At 43.5% G+C, this 21,649-nt stretch overlaps 2 long non-coding RNA genes across 2 annotated transcripts in view; one reads left to right on the forward strand and one right to left on the reverse strand.

Annotated features, from left to right (window-relative positions):
- LOC126544540 (uncharacterized) overlaps window positions 1-21,649 on the forward strand; it is a 124,054-nt gene that overhangs the window by 97,570 nt on the left and 4,835 nt on the right. The window lies entirely within an intron of this gene.
- Window positions 4,575-20,878, reverse strand: LOC140215569 (uncharacterized). Its single transcript, XR_011892466.1, has 4 exons — window positions 19,893-20,878; window positions 11,793-11,931; window positions 6,784-6,868; window positions 4,575-4,828 (listed from the first exon to the last, which is right to left on the reverse strand). It is a non-coding gene; the product is annotated as an uncharacterized lncRNA (long non-coding RNA).

The following is a 21,649-nucleotide window of genomic DNA, read 5'->3' on the forward strand; positions in this document are numbered from 1 at the left end:
TCGAGTAGTGCACTCTGGTAATTTTTCATTCTTGGCAACCTGCAGTTGAGATAGCAGAATATTGCAGAATAAATGTGAAGTGACGTAGTGGTCATTGCATATTTGCGAGTATTTTATATCTGTTTTGACACACTGGTTGGAAAATAGACATGAACGGGCATGTTAATTGCACTTGAGCTATGGTATACAAGTTTCCCTTGTTGTGCAAGGGCGTCTACATTAGACAGACGGGAAGGGGTATCAATGATTCATAATAAGGTTAGTTACAGCGCAACCTAAGACAAGGACAACAGAAGGTACAAAATGACGACACGGCGCTGTTTTGTACCTTCTGTTGTCCTTGTCTTAGGTTGCGCTGTAACAAACCTTAGTATGAATCCCAACCAACTGGCCCAACTTGCCGTTCTGATGCAGTATCAACGATTGCTTGGGCGAGCATAGTTACAACCTTCATAAAAGTTAACGAAGTAGGCCCCTTGCGATGCATTGCAAGACTTGTGGATGCAAACTAGTTTTTTTAAAGAATGTGTCATCATAGGATGCAGTAACATTCAACTGATGCGCGAGATTACTGATCAGGCTAATGCCATTGCCAAATACGTTAGGGTGTGCGTGAGTACACCCTCCTTATCTTTATCAGGCAAGGAACTTTACTTCCTAAGTTGGTCGGCACGTTTTCAGTGAACTGCAGCCGTCTGCTTCTTGTAAGGTTGTTGTTTTAGTTGTTTTTCTCATGTGTGCTATGAGCGGCGCATATAATGTGCAGTAGGGTCGTGGAATAAGACCAGTTAGAAGTTAGTGCTCATCCTGTCACCTGTACTTTTTCTTCCATACTCAAACTGAGTTATGCTAAAGCAAGATAAGGATCCATTCAGTCAGTTTGTGCCTTCGAACCAGTTCACCTCCACAGTGCACAATGATGCTATTATAAAGGGACATTGAAAATATTGTTTATTTTCTTTGAATAAATAAAGTTTAGTATGAAGTTTCACACTGCATTTTGCAAGTTTTAATTACCCTAGTATAAATTTGTATTCTAGAATGTGAAGGATGAAAACAAGCATTTCCAACCTTACACATTTCCAATGACATCTAATCACTACAACTTAGAGGAAAGGCGCTACGATCTCAAACAGTCGCAACTTCTATCCGCGGTTGTTGTATATAAAGGCATTACGCACCGAGAGAATATGGTCAAATCTTAAAGCTAAAACTACGGTAAAGGCTTGTACCAACACGCTTAAACAAGGGAGAACATTTCAAAACACATAGTGCGGAGGTAAAAAAAATAGATCATGGAGTTTTACTTGCCAAAACTACAATCTGATTATGAGGCACCCCATAGTGGGGGGACTCCGAAATAATTTTGACCACCTGAGGTTCTTTAACGTGCACCTAAATCAAAGTACACGGGTGTTTCTGCATTCTGCCCCCATCAAAATGCGGCCGCCGTGGCCGGGAATCGATCCCACGACCTCGTGCTTAGCAGCCCAACACCATAACCCCTAAGCAACCACGGTGGGTACAGTGCACAGCTGTGAAAATTTTTCCTATACCAGAAATAAGTTTTTGGCCAGGGGCTCAAGAACCGGGGGAATCGCGCCCTGTCTGGCGCTGTTCACAGTGCCACCTCAGCCAACTGGCACATTTGCACGCGAGAACGAGAGCACCAAGTCCGGCCATGACTGGTAAACCGATATGACGATACATTACCAAAATATACAGTAACTAAAACAAAAGGACGCGTACAAACGAGATGTGTCCTTTTTATTCAACTGACATATAATCTTCGCGCCTTCTCCCCCTTGTACGATATAGAGGTTACACAGTTCTGCTTATTCTATCGTCTTACATCATGCATGCGCACTGAGCACATCAATACGTTCTGGATATCGCAGAAGCCGTTGTTCACGGCGTGAGACTCACGATAGCGAAGTCAAATGCGATCCTTCTAGAAATAAAGAAATTGTTTGCCTGCGACAAACTTTGCAAACAAGAAATAAAATACGAGCTTACCAAAATGCAGGTTGGTGGCGGCACGCAGTTCGTTGGCGTTCACCGTTGCGCATTACGCTGTGTTGTTAATCACGCCGCCCTCGCTTGTAGGCGTGAGAAGAGCATCAAAGTATTATTCTTTTCTGTCAAATACTGCTGCTTCGTAAGTACAAATAGAAAATTTTGAGTTGTCAAGCCTACCCCAGCATACTGGCACATAACAGCTTCCCGCGCTCAAATCTCGCTGTGGATTCGAATTCGCGCTGCGTGCATTTCGATGAGCTGTTGGGGCGCCACCTAGAAGAGTTTGAATATGGACAAAACAAAACAAAGTTCTAACATATGTCCGTCTAGATTATTTTATATTTATTTATTTAAGATATAAGGCACATGCTGTTTAGAAAATACTCACGGCAAACAATGTTTCAGTTTAGTTTCTTTGGCCCCTGGGCCTTTCCGATTTATGTCCATTGTCAGCTGGCCTGCGGCCTTTAAACGATATTCCTTACATATTGTGGCTCAATGTCGAGGACATTAAACCTGGTTGAATGGGGTTTAAATGGAGGGACAATATTTCGTTTTGTAGAGTATTGCTGCTGGGGATAAATCGAGAAATATAGGCTGCTTCTCGTCGGCAAAAGGAGCCGGACGAGCAAGTCACGAAATGCAAGAAAACGAACGGCTTGCATGATTACTAGTACAGTCTCGCTTGGTTGACCAGTGAGAAACAGCATAATTAACAACCTAACAAATACAATGGACAGCCGCCAAATCGTTGGTCAATTAGACATGTTAATAATGAGTCAGAGTGGTTGTTATTTCGTGTTTGTCCGTTTGTAAACGTGTTGTGCAAAGCTTCGTTTATTCGATGTTGTGCCCCATTTCCACCAGAAAAAGAAAGAAAGAAAAGCGGCGTGTTTCTGTTGACGCGGCACGCGCAAGTGAAACGGATTTACGGGCAAGCCGCGCGTGTCACGTTCACACATATATCGCTCAATAAAGCATTCCGGCGGTATCGACCGACATACCGGCCGCACCACTGGTGGTAACGGCTATAGTGGTACCGGTGGTAATAAGGGGAGCCGAAAGGACCTAGAACCTCAGGGCACTACAAGAATATATTTCATGGTTTCACACCTGCTTACTGCAAAAGTGTACAAAGTACATGCATGGTATAGCACTGTACTCGTAATGCAAAAATAAACGAATTAAAATTAATTTGTAAACTAAGAAACCAAGGTGAACCTTCAATAATTCACGAACAGGTAGGTTCACACTCAACTGACTCATGAAACAGTATGCTAGCTGTGCCAAGAATCTTAATTAGTCGAGCAATTAAGGGTGGTGACTGTCATGTGCAATGCCTTGGGGAAATGCATGCAGAAGTAGGACAATAGCTGTTGCTCTGTCTTTGCTCATGCCTTATCAACTGATTAATCACTTAATATTTATTTATTTATTTTTATTTTCGCATACTGTAGTCCAATTGGGCTATCGCAGGAGTGGGTTTGTACATTGCATATAACAAAATATTTTTCTGCACAAATCAACTTCAATGCCTTAAAAAACACGATAACTTCAATATAAAAGATACAATCAGTATAATAAACGCAGCATGAATCAAGTAAATACAATGATTTTTCTAATTTACCTAGTTTCACCTGGGAGTAAGTTCCATTTTTCAATTGTATGAGGAAAGCTATACTTAAACAGGTTAGTATGCAGCTGAAATGGAGCAAGGTTAAGTTATCAGGAGACAGATAGTTGTTCTTTAATGAGTAGTGTGGGGTGTTATTTGAATTATGCAACAATTTAAGGCATTCATAATCACGCCGCTTGGACAGAGGTAGTAAACCGATTTGTTGTTTATTTAAGTCATTATTCCAAAAAATTGAAGAGTTGGAATTTCCCCTCACAAGGCACTATTGGCAATAAAATCACCAACAGTGCTTGTCGAATGGGTGCCGCAGTGCTACAGTTGACCTGCAAAGACGGGGCCGAACCCCTGCTTAGAAAATGGAAGAGAGGCCGAACTCTCTCGAGCCCTGGCTAACTTTGAGCACTGACTGTGTTGAGTGGTATACTATATATTGTACTACCACACAGTACAATGATGTATATTAATGATTAATACAGTAATATTATGTATATAATAATAATAATAATAATAATAATAATAATAATGATGATGATTCAGATCTGCTACCATATCTGCATCTCCTTCCTTCATGCTACAGAAAATGTCTATGGAATTCTTGCTGTCAAATCAATAAATATATACTTCAGAGCATTGTTGCGTTGTTGTGACATCACTGGAAACATCACTTCACAGCATTAAACCTTTATCGGTCAAACCTGTGCTCAGAAAAACATGTGGCACTCAAAGCACAACAACCCAGCAGCGAGCATGGTGTGTCAAGCGCGTCACATGACTCGTCAAAGGTCGTAACATAATTGCTGGTGCTATATATATATATATATATATATATATATATATATATATATATATATATATATATATATATACATACCTTCCGCAAAGTACAACACTATTTGCATCTCACGTTGACTGATATCTTTCAATTGTTAGTAGGTGAAATGCAATCCACAGAAAAAGGATAAACAATTGTATGCATATCTATCAGTATAATCACGGAGTATCAGGCTGGGCATCAACCAAATTGATTCTTAATATCTGTAACTGTGGCGAGAAAAGCATATGTCGCCTTGAAGAAGACAAGTCCACTTGTTGAAACGTTGGCTCCTGCTTTCATCTTGTTCTCGGTTTGCTCATCGTCTTGAATTTCCATTTCCTGCCTTCCCCATGTTTTCCCTGGGTTTGTATACATGGTATTTTAACACGCAGCCTAAAAGATTGCAGATTCTTCTCCTATATGCATAGTTGGTATATAATTGTGAATCAGCAACACACTAAAAAAACGTTTTCTTCTAGCATAACACTGAAGCATACAAAGTTGAAAATTTACTGTGCCTACCTGGGCGTCATTTCACATATTTAAGAGGTGAATCATTTTCCTTTGTGTACATGTGCATTGGGCTAGCTCCCAGATCAAACTATATGCCATCAATCTGCACAGTTGGCACAGTAGGAATTCACAAGACAAATTTTAGCAGAGTGCACCTTGTTTACACTTTTCTGCATTTCTGTATGCAAGATATAACACTACAATTTCCGCTGAAGATACTGTGCTTGTTGTGCAGGCCATGTTTTGATGCTAATGGATGGCACCTGTATAATCATGTAAGACTTTTGTGAATATATTGGCACAGCAGCACCTTCTGTTATTTTGTATGTATATTTCTGACCAGCAACACAACCAAGCAGAGGTATATTGTGCTGTAGGCAAAACAAGTGGCCACTTAGATTTGGCAGCTCTAGATGGGCACATCGCATCTAGTCGTTCCTCACCCCACTTTAACATTTACATTTCACCAATGGCAAAGGACAATGTTGGATTCCGTAAAATATCCAATTTCAAATGCACTATGGATGACTGACTTTTGAAAGAACAATGAAGTGATGCCTGGAAACCTGTGTACCAACTTTCTTCCCATATTAGTTACTATAATGCCTTACAATGTGTCTTAAAATTCTTCACATGGTGCACCTAAATTTGGTGCTAGAGTGGAGAGGAGTGCAGTAGTTTGACTTTACCTAGGGTAGCAAAATGCCTCACAACACTGCTACATCAAAGTAGCAGTGTTGCAGCGCTCAACGGTGCCCTTAAAGGCATCAGTTGCGCCCATCACATAACAGGGGCAGGGAGAGTACAAACATAAATGAGATTACAAAGAAATAGTTACAACAAATAATAGGACAAAGTACAGAACAAAGGTACGCTAACATTGTTTAGGTATTAAGAAACAGAATGTAAGAAATCATAAGAATTGCAAAACAAAAGTTATGCACACAGCAAAATAAAATGTTGAAAATATGCATGCACACATAAACTACGGTATTAATACAGGTATTTATTAGTAACTCACAAAAACAACTAAACAAGAATGTAATAAAAGAGGCAACTAATTAACAGTGCGTAGCACGTCGTAAAATTTTAATGTCAGATTCTGTGGCAATATCAGAGGGAAAGCAGTTCCCTTCAGTGATGGTGCAGGGTATAAAGGAGCATGCATATTGTAACGTGCGAGATGGTGTACGCTTAAATATGAGGTGGTGATCCCGGCATGAAAATACGACAGGTGGTGACTGAAAGAAATCATTGTGAAGAGAAGTACGATTATAAAGTTTGTCAAGCAGGCAAAGACGCACTGATTTGTGGCGAAGGGATAGTGCTTGTAAATAAGTACGTGCTTTTAATGATGACACGGAAGTGTAAGATGAATAGTCGGAAAATATGAAGGTGAGCAGCCCAGTTTTGAACAAATGCAATCTCGTCAACAATGTTTACCTGCCAGAGTGCTATATTAGCGATGCGTATTCGAGCTTTGTGTGGATTAGTGTAGTGTAAGCAAGTTTATGTATGTTGACAAAAGCATGCTTTAGGTTTAATTTGATGATGCCAAGAGAGTGGTGAGCTGCTGCAAAGATGGAGTAAATGTGGTGGTTTCATGCTAAGTCGTAATGTAAATGAAAACCTGTGCTGGTAGTTGAATGTTAAATTGGGATCTTCGAAATAGTCGATGACTTGTGAATTAATAATGTGTTCCATAAGTTTGCGAATTGTACTGGTTAATAATATTCATTGGTAGTTAAAGGGTGATAAACACTCGCTGGATTTGTAGAATGGGATGATTTTAGCCACTCACCAGTCTTAAGAATGAACCCAGGGGGTATGTTGCGACACTAGCTGGGACACATTCTTGAGCAGCTTGTTATTAAATTTGCTGTGACCTGTTGTAGATGAAGTTTTTAATCTGTTTAGTAAGGTAAAAATGCCCGACCCACTAATAACAATTTCAGACATGTCAGATTGCATGGGGAAGTCAGGGCATGCAGTGATGTCTTCACATTTGGACACTCAACAAAACATATCATTTAGTAACTGCACACACTATAACTCAGGAACTACATCACCACCAGAATTAGGATTATGTCAGGCTGTGAATAGGGGTTTATTACGTGCCATAATCACTGTTATTCATAATAAATCATAGCTGTAAACCTGTTGACGTGTGGATTTTAGTAGCATCTGGCATTCTTTGTCACATAATATGTATCTTTGCCATGTCTTGGCTTTTTTTTTTATTTGCCATTCTATAGAGCGCTTCATTTTATTTATGAGGTGCTGCAGGCGTTTATTGAATGTTTTGTTGCATCTAATGCTGAGAAAAAGGACGAACATTTTGATAAGATTTGCAAAGGTGGCTCTAAACATAACCAGTTCTCTTCAATAGCTCGACTGTGTCTGCAAAGGTGGCTAATTAACGATTATGCCGAGTAATGTTGGCCCTATTGTAGCACCTAATGTGTTTAGTAGTGTTTTCTTTTTTGTTAAAGAGAAGTTAAGCAGACCTACTATAACTGCATGATCAGACAGCCCGTCCAGGTGAGTAATGCCGGAACAGATTAGAGGATCGCTGGTCGAGATGAGGAGGAGGAGGAATAAACATTTATTTTTGAAACAGTATCCCGGGTTAAGCCCCAGTTCTACTCTAGGTGGGAGGTCTCCTCATTCCAGGAATCCTCTGGCCTTCGCTGCCTCCTTGGCCCTGGCGACGAGGTGTCATTGTTGCTCCAGGCCCTCGGAGACGAGCTTGGCCTCTCACGTTTCAATGAGGTCTTCGCTTTCTTGTCTGGCGTTATATTCTTTCGGTGAAGGCGATGCGTCTGTATCTAGATGCCATGGACACTCGAGGATCAGGTGCGCCAAGGTGTATGGTAAGCCGCACATTGGGCAGCGGTATCCTTGTAGCATTGGGCATAGTCTGTGCATGAATATTTCCTTGTAGCATTTGGTATAGTCTGTGCATGAGTATTCCGTGGGTGTAAGTGTTACTCTGTAGTCTTCTGAGTGTGGTACTTTCTTTTTCGGTGAGCTTTGGGTGAGGTGGTGGGTGCAGCCTGCGTTCCAGCCTGTGATATTGAAGGATCGCTGAGTAGGTGATGGGTACGGTCTCTGCCCCTGCTGACGCAGACCGGCATCTTGAGAGTAGGAAGGGTTGGCCCGGCAGGTGTGGCCTCGGGCCACGGCGTGTGCTGATTCGTTCCCCTCCAGCCCGTCATGCCCAGGAACCCAGGTCACGCAGGTGTAGCGGATCGAAGCGCTGTCGTGCTTCAATATCTTTAGTGCTTCTGTCGACACTAGACCCTTAGCATAGTTCCTGACAGCTGCTTCAGAATCGGAAAGAACTACAGCTGCGTCTGCACGTGGTAGTTGCTAGGGCGATCGCCGTCTCTTTTGCAGTCTCAGAGTTTTGCGCACGGACTGTGGCAGACGCTAGCTCTCTGCCCTTAGAATCTGTGACGTTCAGGGCGTAAGCATTTCTTTGCGGGTATTTGACTGTGTCGGTGTATCTGGCATCCGGACCTTGCCTGTGTCTTTGCCGTAGGGCATCCACTTGGGCTTGTCTTCTTTCCTTGTGGTACAATTGGTGCTATGCACAGGGATTTGCAGATGTTTGGAGGAATTCTTTCTTTTCGGTCCGTGGTGGCCTATAAAGGTTTCACTGTAGCTCAGCCGCTGCAGCACTGATCTCCCGGTGGGCATGAGCTTAAGTCATTCTAACTGACTGGCTTTACGAGCTTCGGCTAATTCTTGCCAGGTGTTGTGTATGCCCGTCTTGAGAAGTCTCGTAGTCAAAGCCGTAGATGGTAGGCCCAGGGCAGTTTTGATGGCTTTGCATATTTGAATGTTAATTTTTTTCTACCTCTGATGAGATCTAGAATATTGGCCAGTGTACATGATGAACAGGTTGGGAGAGTAATGAGTTGAGGTAACATATACAGGAATGAAGGAAAATATGCCATTGAGCGTGAGCAGCTGTGACAGATTCTGTTGTCCAGTTAATAATGGAGAAATTAAAATTGCCATAAATGATCACAGTAGAATGCCAAAATAGCATATGCACTTCATTTAGAATGTTTTGAAACTCGCTTGAAAATGCACAATTTACATCCGGAGGGCAGTAGTATGCACTTATGAGAACATTCTGCTTGAGCACTGAAGTGAAATGAAAATGTGCTCTAGGAATGAACGAATGCCAGTTGGAACTGCAAGAATTTATCTTTTTAAAGCTATGAGCATGCCACCTTCTATGCAGTTGCATCATTCACAACAAAAAGTGTTGCATGCAGATGTGAAAAGAAAAATTTTATAGGAGATGGTATCGTTTAGCCACGTCTTGATTAGTACAAGAAGAGATGTCACGCATGAATCAATCAGTGATGAAAGTGACATATATTTTGACATCAAACTTCAACCTCTAGTGCATAAGAATGACAGGTTTGTAGACGTGTTATGGGTGTGTGGTTGCATAAACTGTCAGTTTCCACACTTGCATAAGATGAAGGTTTGGCTTGTCATTCTTAAAGCATGCTGAGACAGACGCACCGCACAGTTTATTTCCGAGTCCCAAACGTATGTGTCGTTGTTGACCAAGAGCTTGTTAAAAACCAAGCAAGCTTAGTGTGAGCTGTCTCATACTGACTACAAATTTTAAAAAATTAATAAGAAAATAAATATATCTGTCATCCTGATTGCTGATTTGCTGTTCCTAAGTGATGGAGTAGTGTGAAAGTGACATATTTTATTTGTACATATTGTACTCAACCCACTGCAACAGTAAAAAAAAGGAAAGAAAGGAAGGAAAATGTAATTTTGTGAAATTATACAGATGGAGCATCCTTCTTTTTTTTTATGCTGAAGTAAACAATCAATATATGCACATGTGAATACGATATATGTGCATGCACTAGAATAACTTTCACCAGTCATATTATGTCAGCAAGACAGCAAGGTGGGCGAATTGGTTAGGATTTATCTTAGTTTTGGTAACAGCTAGCGCAAAGGTACGATGAGTAGAAAACGTTATTAAATACACGAGCAGGGCTGTTAATGGTTTGTGAACACTTTTCTGTAACGCTATGTGTTATATCCGCGTCCACAGCGACCAGGCCGGCATGGATAAGCGTAGTTTATGATTGAGCTCTTCCTTGTCATTTGACGCGCTGATAACCACGACTTATTACAATACGGCAGTTTCTTAACGTTTGCTAATCCGGCTTGGGCAAAGCTCCCGTCGTTGTGTGCCACCTCACGTCCGCCGTACGCGGTGCCGGCCGGGCAATAATAGATTGACTTTTGGATGGTAGTACGCTCGCTGCGTGAGGGCACCCCGCAGGTGAAGGGCATGGGAAAATAGCCCATTCTTACGACGCGGGGTTCGGTATGTGACCTGTGATTAGCCCGAGGGTTCAGATTAACTGCGTAGCTGTTGCGCGGCCCAATGCTTCGCGCTGCCCGATTGTAGACGGTGGACATTGTAACATATTTTAATTTCGCTTGCGTTTCGCTCGCGCAAGAACTTTCCACGACTCGCTGACTTCCCGTCTGTTGCCAATGAATGTTCCCCGGCCAGACGCTCCTAGGTCCAAGCCCGGCCCGGGCCCGAGTCAGCAATTGCTTGGCCGCCCCGAGCATCCTTGGACCGAGTTTGGCATATGCGGCCGACAACGCTTTCTGTCTGGCCAGCGCTAGTAGTAAAATCGTGTTTTGTCAACAATTAAGTTAGCGTGTTGACGGTACGTGAAACGTCGATCGCTTCCGTATCACAGCTCTGTTGGCATTAGCCTTTTTTTCTTATTGTGTTACACAATAGGTGCGATTGCGATCACTTTATTCCGACGGTTATGCTATGTTATGATAGAGCAGGCAGGCCGGATCGAGGTGCCGTACTCGCTAGGGCCTTTCCTTGCCGTGCTGCGCGTACACTATCACCGATAGGTCGTTTATATGGACGGTAGGTAACAATAATAACGATAACCCCGAGAAAGGAATCCATTGACATACTGGCCCTGGAGATAGGTTCATGTTTGCCGAATCGCACCGTATGTATGTATGTATGACTCGGTCGAATTGGCACGTACAGTTGAGAGGCTCTCATGAGATATGCTCGCCGACGACATGCCGATGAAGTGCTGTTTAGTATTTATCTCGCACACAACTATGTAAACGAACTTCCTATTAGCGTGTAGACGAATGATGAGGGCGGCATATAGGTACAGTACCGTACATATTCGCCTGAAGAGGAACATTACAAATGTGCACATGGTATTCACATTTTATTAATTTAATGATGATATATGTGGGCTGTGTGGACCTTTAGGGTGTAGTGTAATATGCAATGTAGGAATGAAGTATTAAGAACACAACAACAAAATTTCTTGTCATATGACCAACTGAGTAAAATCGGCTTTTCAAGTGAACAAACATACCCCACAGGAATGCCACTTGTAGCTTTTTCAACTGAGCTACCACATTTTTAGTCACATATGCAGCTAGGGTATGCAATCCAATTTTAGAACATGGCTTAATTAGCAAAAAGCTTTCATAATCTTGAATACAGTTAATGCATTAGAGGTGCAGCCTTAGTTACTGTACACATTGCATAATCTGCACACTGCAGAGCATTAATTTGCATAATTTGTTTTGTACTTTCTTCTGCATGTGGCTGCAAGCCTTTGTTTTCAAGAGTGCGCCTAGGAAAAAAAGTGTTTGTGTTTGGTTTGGATGATGCACTTCGGTGGCCAAGAGAAGAAACATGCAAATTATAATATTTTTTTATTAAGATAGCTGCATTGGACCAGCAGGACCTACCTTTCATACCATGATTAGGGCAAGACAGATGGCACCTGACAAAATCCAGAAAATGTATCATCCACTCTGAGTAATTGGTGAGCAAGCTTCAATACCATGAGGGGCCAGTGAGCCTTGGCTTTGGTATGACAGGAACAGTCTTGAAAATACCAAAACATATGTGCATAAGGGACAGGAGTTGCCTCTGTCTGAAACCCACTGATGACTCCATTATAAACGTAAGCAGCAGTGCTTGTGCCATGCTCTGCTGCTTAATTTCAGAGAGACTAAGAGATGAACGAAAGGCATAGATAGAAACATTGAGAGGAGCATTATTTATGTTCTTTTGCAACATCATGCTGCAATTACCACAAATTATAAACACTGCAATAGTTGTCTCTAGCTTGCTCATTTTAATAATCGTTCAATTCACAGTCTCAACTCAACAGCATAACACAACATATTAACTTATTGCGCTAAAGTCTGAGAGTGTGTTGGTTACATATACTACATTTGGTTACATTTACGTATACTGGATGAGTGAGGGGCATATGAACACACTTAGTGCTGCTTTCCAACTGAGATTATTCAATCCATTGAGCAACCTGACTTTAAACTTTTGCAGGTGACTGTTCAAGTCAATGCACATACATTTACCCACATCTACTGTTTGTTCTATATTGATTTCTCTTTTACGAGTAATCACTGTGGATTATAAGGGATATTACAATTAAACATTGAAGGCCATAATTATGAAAATAATATGGCCTTTGAAAACAAAAAGCATAGACAGGCCATCAAAATGACAGCAAAAATAAAGAATAAATTAATTGTTTGTTTAAAAAGAAGCCTAATAAGCTTATTAAATCACCCATGACATGCCTCTTAATTGGCTCTTGAAAGTTGAGCTCCAAGACTGGCATGCTGTGTATATCACTGACAGTAAGCACCAGACTAGCAATACCAGAGTAACAGGGGAATCACCCATTGCAATCACCTCTGAAAATTTAGTCAATGGAGTTAGAGAGCTCTTCTAAATCACCTTTCTAGCAGCGGAGTAACACTGTATTATTTTGGAACAATACATTTGTGTTTCTCTGACATGACCCAAATACCTCAAATGGATCCCAGTACATATGGGAGAAGTAACCATGAATGGCCCTCCCAACCTCAATGAGAAGGCCGACCGAGCCGCGCGAGAACTAATCCACCGCGTCTCGGACAGTGACGGCACAACACCCCGCAACCCCCGGGGAAAGGGGAAGGACAGCGGGGAGGCAACGACAACGAAGTAGCGATACGAGACAACAGGCACAGACTGGTCACGTACCACGACATACTGACACACTATACGAAACGAGGAGAAACATGCCCACAACCCCGCAAACAACTCGACAGGTTTCAAGAAACAGATTGGAGGAGGTTGCAAACCAGAATATTCCGAAACCCAGTACATTTAGACAGAGTAAATTCAACACAATACCCAGACGCGAGCTGCAAGCTCTGCAAGCACGAACCCGCATACAATGCACAGATCTCATGGAAGTGCACACAGATCAGATCGATATATCTAGAGAACAAGATAGAACAGGACCTTCTCGAGGAGCGATAGCTAAGCGCTCTGACTAGCTCGGAACTACACGACCAACTATGGGCTATCCAGTGGGCCCGGGCAGCAGTGGAAAGGCTATGCCTCACCGCACATAATGCCCGGGTGGCCTGAGCCTGGGCTGGAAACCTTGCAGATCCTTTTCTCATTAAAGTTATTTCCGTACGTCCCTCCCTGGTTCAAAAAAATTTACCTTCCTAAACGCCATGTGCATCTTTAGAGGCATGCCTTATAGAGATACACTGGCAATTTAATCTCTCCCCCATGGATGCTAAAAAGTCTCAAAAGGCAAAATGCTACTCCCTGATAGATGCTTCATATCAAAGAACATTTGCCCTTTTTACACACAATGCTTTGTTTAAGGTCACATTCAGAGCAAGTGAAAAGCACAATTAGGCCTATAATTCCCTGCCTGTAATGATACTTTGTACAAACTTGCTGTGAAACAGTATTGCATGAAGCTACACTGACTCTCTACAACTGCAGAAGATTACTCTTTTCATTCAGGCAGCAGTGACATTTCTTTCCATTCAAAATAAGTGAGTCAAGATGCCTGTGCTCACATTATTAAAATTACGTATTTCCTGATAATAAATTGCAGTTAAGAATACTGCGTCCTTGACAGTGCTTGCAAAATTGATGCAGCAATGGCTGTCAAACTTGAGCGTAAAAGCATGTGTCGCATCAGAGCAAACTTTTCAGGGTAGAAAGACGGTAAGTGAGCCTGGCACAAGAGGTGCGGGTAGATACATGTTCTTGATGTTGTTGTGTTCTTTGTTATCTGCCATGGCATTGAAAAGGCCAGAGATGTGTCCCTGTACCTAGTGTAAGCAAGCATTAAAAGTGAGTAGTTGTGAAGCTTGTGTATCTTCTGACAAAGCTATGTGGCTTTACTGTCTTGCTTCAGCTGCTAAATGGCACTCAAGGAATTGGTGTGTCTGTATTTGGGTGAAGTTTGATAAAAATGAGGCTGCCTCATTGGTGTCATGTGTGACTTTACCGTGTACCAGCCCCGTTCTGCAGACTCTTGTCATGTATGGTATGAAGCTCAAGTAGAGTTGCAGACATCCATTGTAGATTCCTTATTTTTATAAAGAGGGAAGTACTTAAGGCTGACTGATACTATGCTTCCATCTCTTGTAATAGCAGCGTCTGTACAAAATACATTGGTCCAAAGGAACATCAGTGTATAGCCGTGCCATGGCCTTAAGTCTGTTCTTGCACCCAAGCAATCAGAAGTGACTGCAACATGCAACCTCTTTAATTCAAATGCTCATTAACATTGAATTAGCAATGCTGCCGTGGTGTTCACCTGGGCATGTTCTTGAGCGAACAGAGGGAGAGCAGCTATTTCCCTCATCACGTTCTGAATAATGATCTCAATCTGGTCCCTATGCTTCAGTGAGGGCCAGTAAAACTGAGCCTGATAAATAATATGTGGCTGGAGTACAGACCAAACAGCATTACTGGCTATTTCGGTACAATCTTCTCCACATTTAGATGCAATCCTTCATATCAGGTGGAAGGTTGACATTGGTGTCTTCTTTATTTTGCCTAGCCAATTTGATCTTGTTCCGGATTGGCGAACATCGAGACCAAGGATCCGTACTTCTATTTCTTGTAACAAGGACCAGTGCCGGTAGCCAGGAATATATTGGTGCATGTGTTGGGGGGGGGGGGGGGGGGGGTGAGCATTGTCTGCACATCGTCCTATGCCAGGTAAACAGACATGTTGGGTTCGGGGGCAAGGAGTTACGTTCCCGGTGTAGAGCATGCTGCAAAGCAATGCCGGTCTAGCCTGGTGTGGTTGGAAACGCCTTTCTCAAACTAATTGCCAATAATTGTTAGAAAGCTATATTGTGGCTACTTTTCCTTGCAGCAAGGTGTGTATTGTCCAAAATGAGTGATGCACGAATGATGGATGTCGCTGCACCTATTGCTGCCTGCAAATGTGAGCCACCATTCAGGAGCACAGCAGTACTGGACGGTAGTGCTAGTAAATTTACATAATTAGCAAGGCTTCAATATGCATACCCTGGAGTTAAATGTCAATATTGATTAAAATGGCTGTGACATATGAGTAGGTTTTGTTTTTTGTGGCCATTATCTGGCTTTCGCGCACCCCCTGGATGGGCTGTATTATTCTTGCATCCCTCTGACAACAAACATTTGCTTGTGAGTACTTCTTGCTACCTTTATTACTGATTTCTTTTCTTGATACTCAGATCCCTGTCTTTGCAATGTGGCCTCAGGCTGTTTATGTTCTTAGGAATGCAGACTTGTATGATGTTAACATATCTGAAAAGAAGCAGTATACACACTGAATACTTGAATGATAGAAAGCCACTGCTGTAAAATTAATGGTCAATCTCGGAAAGGGTCACCTGAATTGGCCACAATGAATAATTTACTGAAGCTATAAAAGCTGCTTTTCTGAATAAATTTTCCAAGACAAATACAGCAATATGCATGTCATGTTTGACGAGAATTCACAATTACCTGAAGCATATTTGCTTTGAGAATTAGTCCCAGGTGCCACAAGCACACTTGATGCAGAAGCTTGAAAGCAGTACAGTGACAGCCACACACCTCTACCACGTGGAATAAAAAAAATCCCAGACGGTAGCACACTACTCACACAGTTAAAAAAAAAAAACACATGTTGTCATTTATTGAAATTGCTCTTTATTTTTAAAAGTTCAATTCAGAACAAGTTACTACAGAGTGTACTAATGTTTATGTTGGTTTCCATATTACATACCCCTCTGTGGCAACAAAATGCTGCACATACGCAATCAGTCATGCATGCCCTCCTACAAAGAGTGAAATGGAATCTGAGTGAATCAAGTGACATGTGGCTCATTTGTAGTTGTAGGTAAACTTGATGGCTGATAGCACTAAGGGCAAGTAATAGTAGTATAAAGTTTATTTCTCTTAGTGGTTTGGGCGGTCGGTGCGTCCCTCAGTCCAGGGCTCCACTGATCTCTGTGGTTTGCTGGGCTTGATCGAGAAGAGCTCTCTGGCTCTCTACATCTTCACTAGCAAGCCAAACATCCCAGTGCCTGTTACTTGGCACTTACGCCATAAGGGGCGAATTGGAATTTGGAGGCTGTAGTTTATACGTTCATGTTACGTGGGCAAGAGTTGGCAGCTCCTCGCACCAAGAACACATACTTTCATAGAATGCAGGGTGTACCTTAGTGAGTATTTGTAGGTGTAAATATGTGTTAGTCTGTACACAGCGCGAATCCCTGGCCTGTTCTTTCATAAGGTTGGAGTGCGGGCGGCTGTATTTTTGTCTCTCCTTTTCCTGGTTTTCGAAGTGTCGTGTGGGTCAATGGGAGTTCCTTGAAAGGACTGACTAGTGCTCGGATGCTTATTGCTCGAGCAGTTCGGTCCACCCTCTCATTTTCCTCGAGTCCAGAGTGCGCCGGGCACCAAATTACCACCTGGTGCAATTCTGTGAATTTTGTATGGGACGGTACCCGTCATGCACGAACAGCATGCTGCCTTAGAGTCCATCATGGCCAATGCAGATTGTTTCTTTTGCTTCTGCATCTCGAAAGGCCAGCGCTATGGCTGCTGCCTCCACGGTGCAGGTTAAAGGGTTCCGAATGGAAGTTGTTATCCCTGTGGACCAATTGAAGGCCACTATTTTGAATTTGTCTGTTGCCACTCTACATGCATCTGTGTAGTATACGTCTGGATTTCTTTCACATTTCTTTTGTAAAGCCTTTGATTGCGCTTTTCTTCTGCTTTGGTGGTGTTCCGTGCTCATATTCTTTGGGATTCGTGAAACTAGAATTTCCTCTCTTGTTTGTCTGGGTAGCAAAACTGTTTTTTCTCAGCCATACTGCGCTATCAGGGGATATCCTGCCTTTTGTAACAGAGCCTTTCCTTGTTTTGTAGAATTCAGATGTTCTCTCTGAGGCATGACCACATGCCGTGTCATGCTCTTCATATGTGTTGTGAATACCAAGAGCCTCCAGCTTTTTGGCACATGTGTTTTTGGGAGCCCTAGCTGCCCTGATGATGGAGCTCACTTTAGACATTTCAGCCTTATTTAGTTTCTGAAAGGGGAGGCTATAGGTCACCCTGCTAATAATTAATGCTCGCACAAGTCTGACTGCCTCCGCTTCTTTGAAGCCTCTTTTTTGTTTTGTGACTCTGTGGATCATTTGTGCCACATTCCTTGTTCTTTGTCTTAATGTTTCTAGCATGTGTGATGCCCTGCTGTTGTCTTGGTACAAAAACTCGGAATACATTCAGGTATGTGGACACCAAGGGCAAGAAACAAGGAAGGAAATTGAGATTGGCTGGGTGGTTTCTTTTGATGCAGTGAAACGTAACTAAAGTCCAAGTATGCATTCACACGACATCTGCACATGAACACGTTACTAAAATACATCAAAGCCTGACCAAGCAAACAAATTCGCAGGCCTATTTAAATTTATTCCATTTGTCCTTTTCAGCACTGGTCAAACGTGCAATACATGACTATGAAAACACAGTTAGTGTCTGTATACAAAAAAAAAAAAAGAAATTGTAGGCTGTAACTGCCTGAAACTGTGATTTCTAATGCACAAACCTTTGTGCATAGACAACTTGATACAAGGAAGTGCTGGTACAGATTTCCCAGTGAAAATGCATGCAGTTTGAAGCTTATTTCACAAAACTGACAAAATGAACGTAATTGTGTGCACACACTGCGTGCCTCCATTTAACACAGAAACAGGCTGGCTGTTCGCATTGTTCATGCTGCATAACAGTAATTTGCCGCCTTAAAAATAATGTTGCTGTGACGCAAATCGCTCCCAGTTGAAAAAGACAACAGGAGTTCCTGTCGCAACTACGGAAATTTCTGTTGTACGACAGAAGTTCCTGATGTTTCTGTAGTTGCGACAGACATTTCTGACATTATGACAGAAATTCTGATGTCCCAACAGAATCATCCTGTCGTGAAGACCAAGAGTTCTGAAGTCGCAACAGCAACTTTCTATCGCAACAGCGATTCTGACGTCGCAACAGGAACTCTCTGTCGGGACTGCACATTTTCGGTCGTGGCGTTAGAAATGTGCCACTTTCTGTCGCAGCGACATAATTTCTGACGCCGCGACAGAAGCGCTTTCAGTCGCGACGCTTTAAAATTGTATGTCAATTTCGCATCGGTGGTGTACCCTGTACTTTTCTCTTGCGCGGTATTCAATCGTGCTTCTCTGAAGCCGGCAATGCTGATAGCACAGACACCGGTATTAAAGTCGAAGTGGCCAATTGTTATAATTGTGCCGTGACGACGAAGCACCATAAATGCCTAGCTACCGGCCTCCTCAAAATCGGCCGCTGATGAAAATCATATCATCTGCGGGAATGGCTGCGTATCCGTTTTGTGTTATTTGGTAAGATGTGGCACACAGGCCTGTGGACTTACATGTGCCGTTACACTGACACAGTTAACTTCCCAGAAATATTGCATAAGCTTTTACAAAGCGAAAAAGAAGTTTTGGGTTGTTCCACAAAGTTGCGTGAAAAGCTGTCTCGCTCGGGTCTCATTATTCTGGTACAGCGCTGCCGAGAGATGCCAGTATGCTGTCAGAATGAACAATCATCCACGAATGTTTATGTAGCTATCTTGCATTGAACACAGAATTATATGCGCGCTCAAAAGTGCAGAGCGAGAGACAACTGTCGAAATTAGCAGTAACAACCTAACAGTGTCCCCGGTCACCGTTGTCTATTTCTGTATTTCTTATTTAATATGGATATCCTACAGCAAAATCGATGTTCTAGCACTACACAATGTACCTGTCGATGGTAAGAACACTTTTACTTTTCTAGAGATGCGGCAGTTGACGCGGTGGAATGAAAGCGCCTGTTGACTCTTAAAATGCAAATATAAACATAAACGCAAAGTGTTTGTATAGCTGAAATATGCACCAACGCGCATATTCGTCGTGGCGTAGTGGTAAGATGCTGGGCTCGGGATGCCTCAGTCCGGAGTTCGAATCCCCTGCAGAGAGATTTTTTTTCCTTATTTTTTTTTTCTTTTTTCTACAAACAAATTTACATAGCCTTAAAGAGGTCTCTGTCAATTTTTAATTGAATATTGATCAAGAACTACAGGACGTCACACTACGGACAACAGAACGACAGACTAAAATTTCCTGTTGTGTTTTTCAAGTGGGCTGTCACAACCTATATCGACACTTAAGGCGAAGTGGTTATCAAACACACCTGATGACGAAACTCCAATACTCTTTGACCCGCCGTGGTTGTTATAAGCGTCCTTGGAGTTGTGCTTAGTATTAAGCACGAGGTCACAGGAACAGATCATGGTTCTGACACGTAAAACACGACAATTAAATTGAAAAAGAGAAAGAAAAAAGTTGAAACGTCTCTTTTTTGTGCGGCACTGTCTTCTTGAGTTTTATTGAGAGGACCGGTAAGTCTCAACACCGCGACATAAAAGGTGTGAGCATTATGCGCATAGCGCAATGCTTCCGCGCCGTACTCACCACGGCAGCTTGAAAAGGCCGCGTCAAACATGAGGCAACTGGGCAAGCGGTAATCCGAAACGCGCCGTTTCCAAAAGCAGTCGACACCGTACGCGGTCCGATTTTGTGAGGACTGTGGGTGAGGTTTCACTAGCCGCTGTCATATCGTGGCGCAGGAGGGAATACCCGAGCACGGCCGCGCGAACCACGAAAGTGTATTGTAGTACACAGATCACGTCAAAGCGATGACTACGCGGTGGCCGATCACCGCCGTGCTGCGCAGTGGGGCAGGTAGCTTTCTTGTGAGGTTCCACACTACACGAAACACTCTCCGACGGCCGCCAAAATTACCTCGTAAGCACGCATATAGACACACACGCAGAACTACGATGAGCAAAACAGGTGCCGTCACCGGCGCCGACGACAGTGGCGCTTTGCGAGCTTTGCCTTCAGTTTCACTTTTAGTTGATGGGAAGACGAACAGAAGCGAGGACATTCTGCGGCCTAAGCCGTCGAAGTTTTGCATGGTCTCGCTTCCGAAGACAGCTCGTCAGATGCCGACCGGGGGTTCTGGCAGCGCGACAGGACATTGTGGTCGACGAGACGAACAAAGCGTCTATTATATCGCCCTAAATAAGTTGGCTTGCACTCCGGAAATGTATAAATTTGCAGAAAGAAAAAAAAAAGAAGAAGAACCACTTGGACAATATATCTCTCCTTTCTCGTTTCCTTCTCACAGATGTGTAAAAGAAAAGAAAATAACGCATAAAATAAGAAACAGAACTCCGTTTACGCTAAAGGGAGGCCTGTATCTTCTAAACTCCCTCTTAAAAAGGATGTAGAATTGAGGTTCTGTCTCCTTCTTTCATCCGCATTTTGCGAGGGAGAGAAATGGAGGACGCTGAGCATTTCTACACCACTCTAAGGGAGCACGGTTTTCAGGCACGTAGTCTCAAGGGAGGTCACATCCCTTAAAATGCCTTTTTCGGCTCATTTCCGTTTACAGTGCAGCGCGGAGCCGCTCCGACGGGCGAGGATCGGGTGCGCGGCGCGTGGACGGCTCGCGCCGCGCTCGACTGCATGTGCGCAGGCTGTGTGCGGCCGAGATGCGCGCGGCACCACGAAAATAACCGCCGTCCGGCGCGCACACACGCACCCTCTCACGCGCGCGCGAGAGAGCCGCAGATTTGTGCGCTCCCGCAGACAAAGATGCGCGGGGCTTCGCGAGGCGACGCCGCGCGCGCGCGAGGAAACCTAGGGACAAAAAGACAAATTAATACAAAGAAAGAGGGAACGAAAAGCAGGCAACGAAGATGAAGGGGGGGGTGGCGCAAACGTATTTCAAAAAGAAAAGCGGAGAGGAAAAGCGAGAGCCGCGCGGCCGAAGTGGCACGGCTCAACGGCGTCGCATAAACAAGATGGGCGTAATATAAATTTCTTCTGGCGCCCCTCCCGAAATAGAAGGAGAGCGCGGCGGCGGCGACCCGCCTCCCCTTCCTCCGCGTCATTCACGGGAACACCAGGCTGGCGCTTCGCTAATTTGTCAGCCTCACTCGCGCTGTCCCGCATCACGCCGCCAACGGCGCTCACCTCGTCCGGGCCGCCGGCTTTTTCGGGCGCAACCGCCGTGCCCAGGCGGCTGCAAGGTGCGGCTGAGAGACACCGCCGATCTCCCGCCTTCGGGCGGCGGTGAAACATGACGGACGCGCGTGCCACGCGTGCCGGTACCCGAGCCGCGTGACGGCTCCTTGTTGTCGCGCGGCCGACTTAATTGCCGC

The sequence above is a fragment of the Dermacentor andersoni genome, chromosome 1, assembly GCF_023375885.2.
Source record: "Dermacentor andersoni chromosome 1, qqDerAnde1_hic_scaffold, whole genome shotgun sequence".
In the NCBI taxonomy this organism is placed as follows: domain Eukaryota; kingdom Metazoa; phylum Arthropoda; class Arachnida; order Ixodida; family Ixodidae; genus Dermacentor; species Dermacentor andersoni.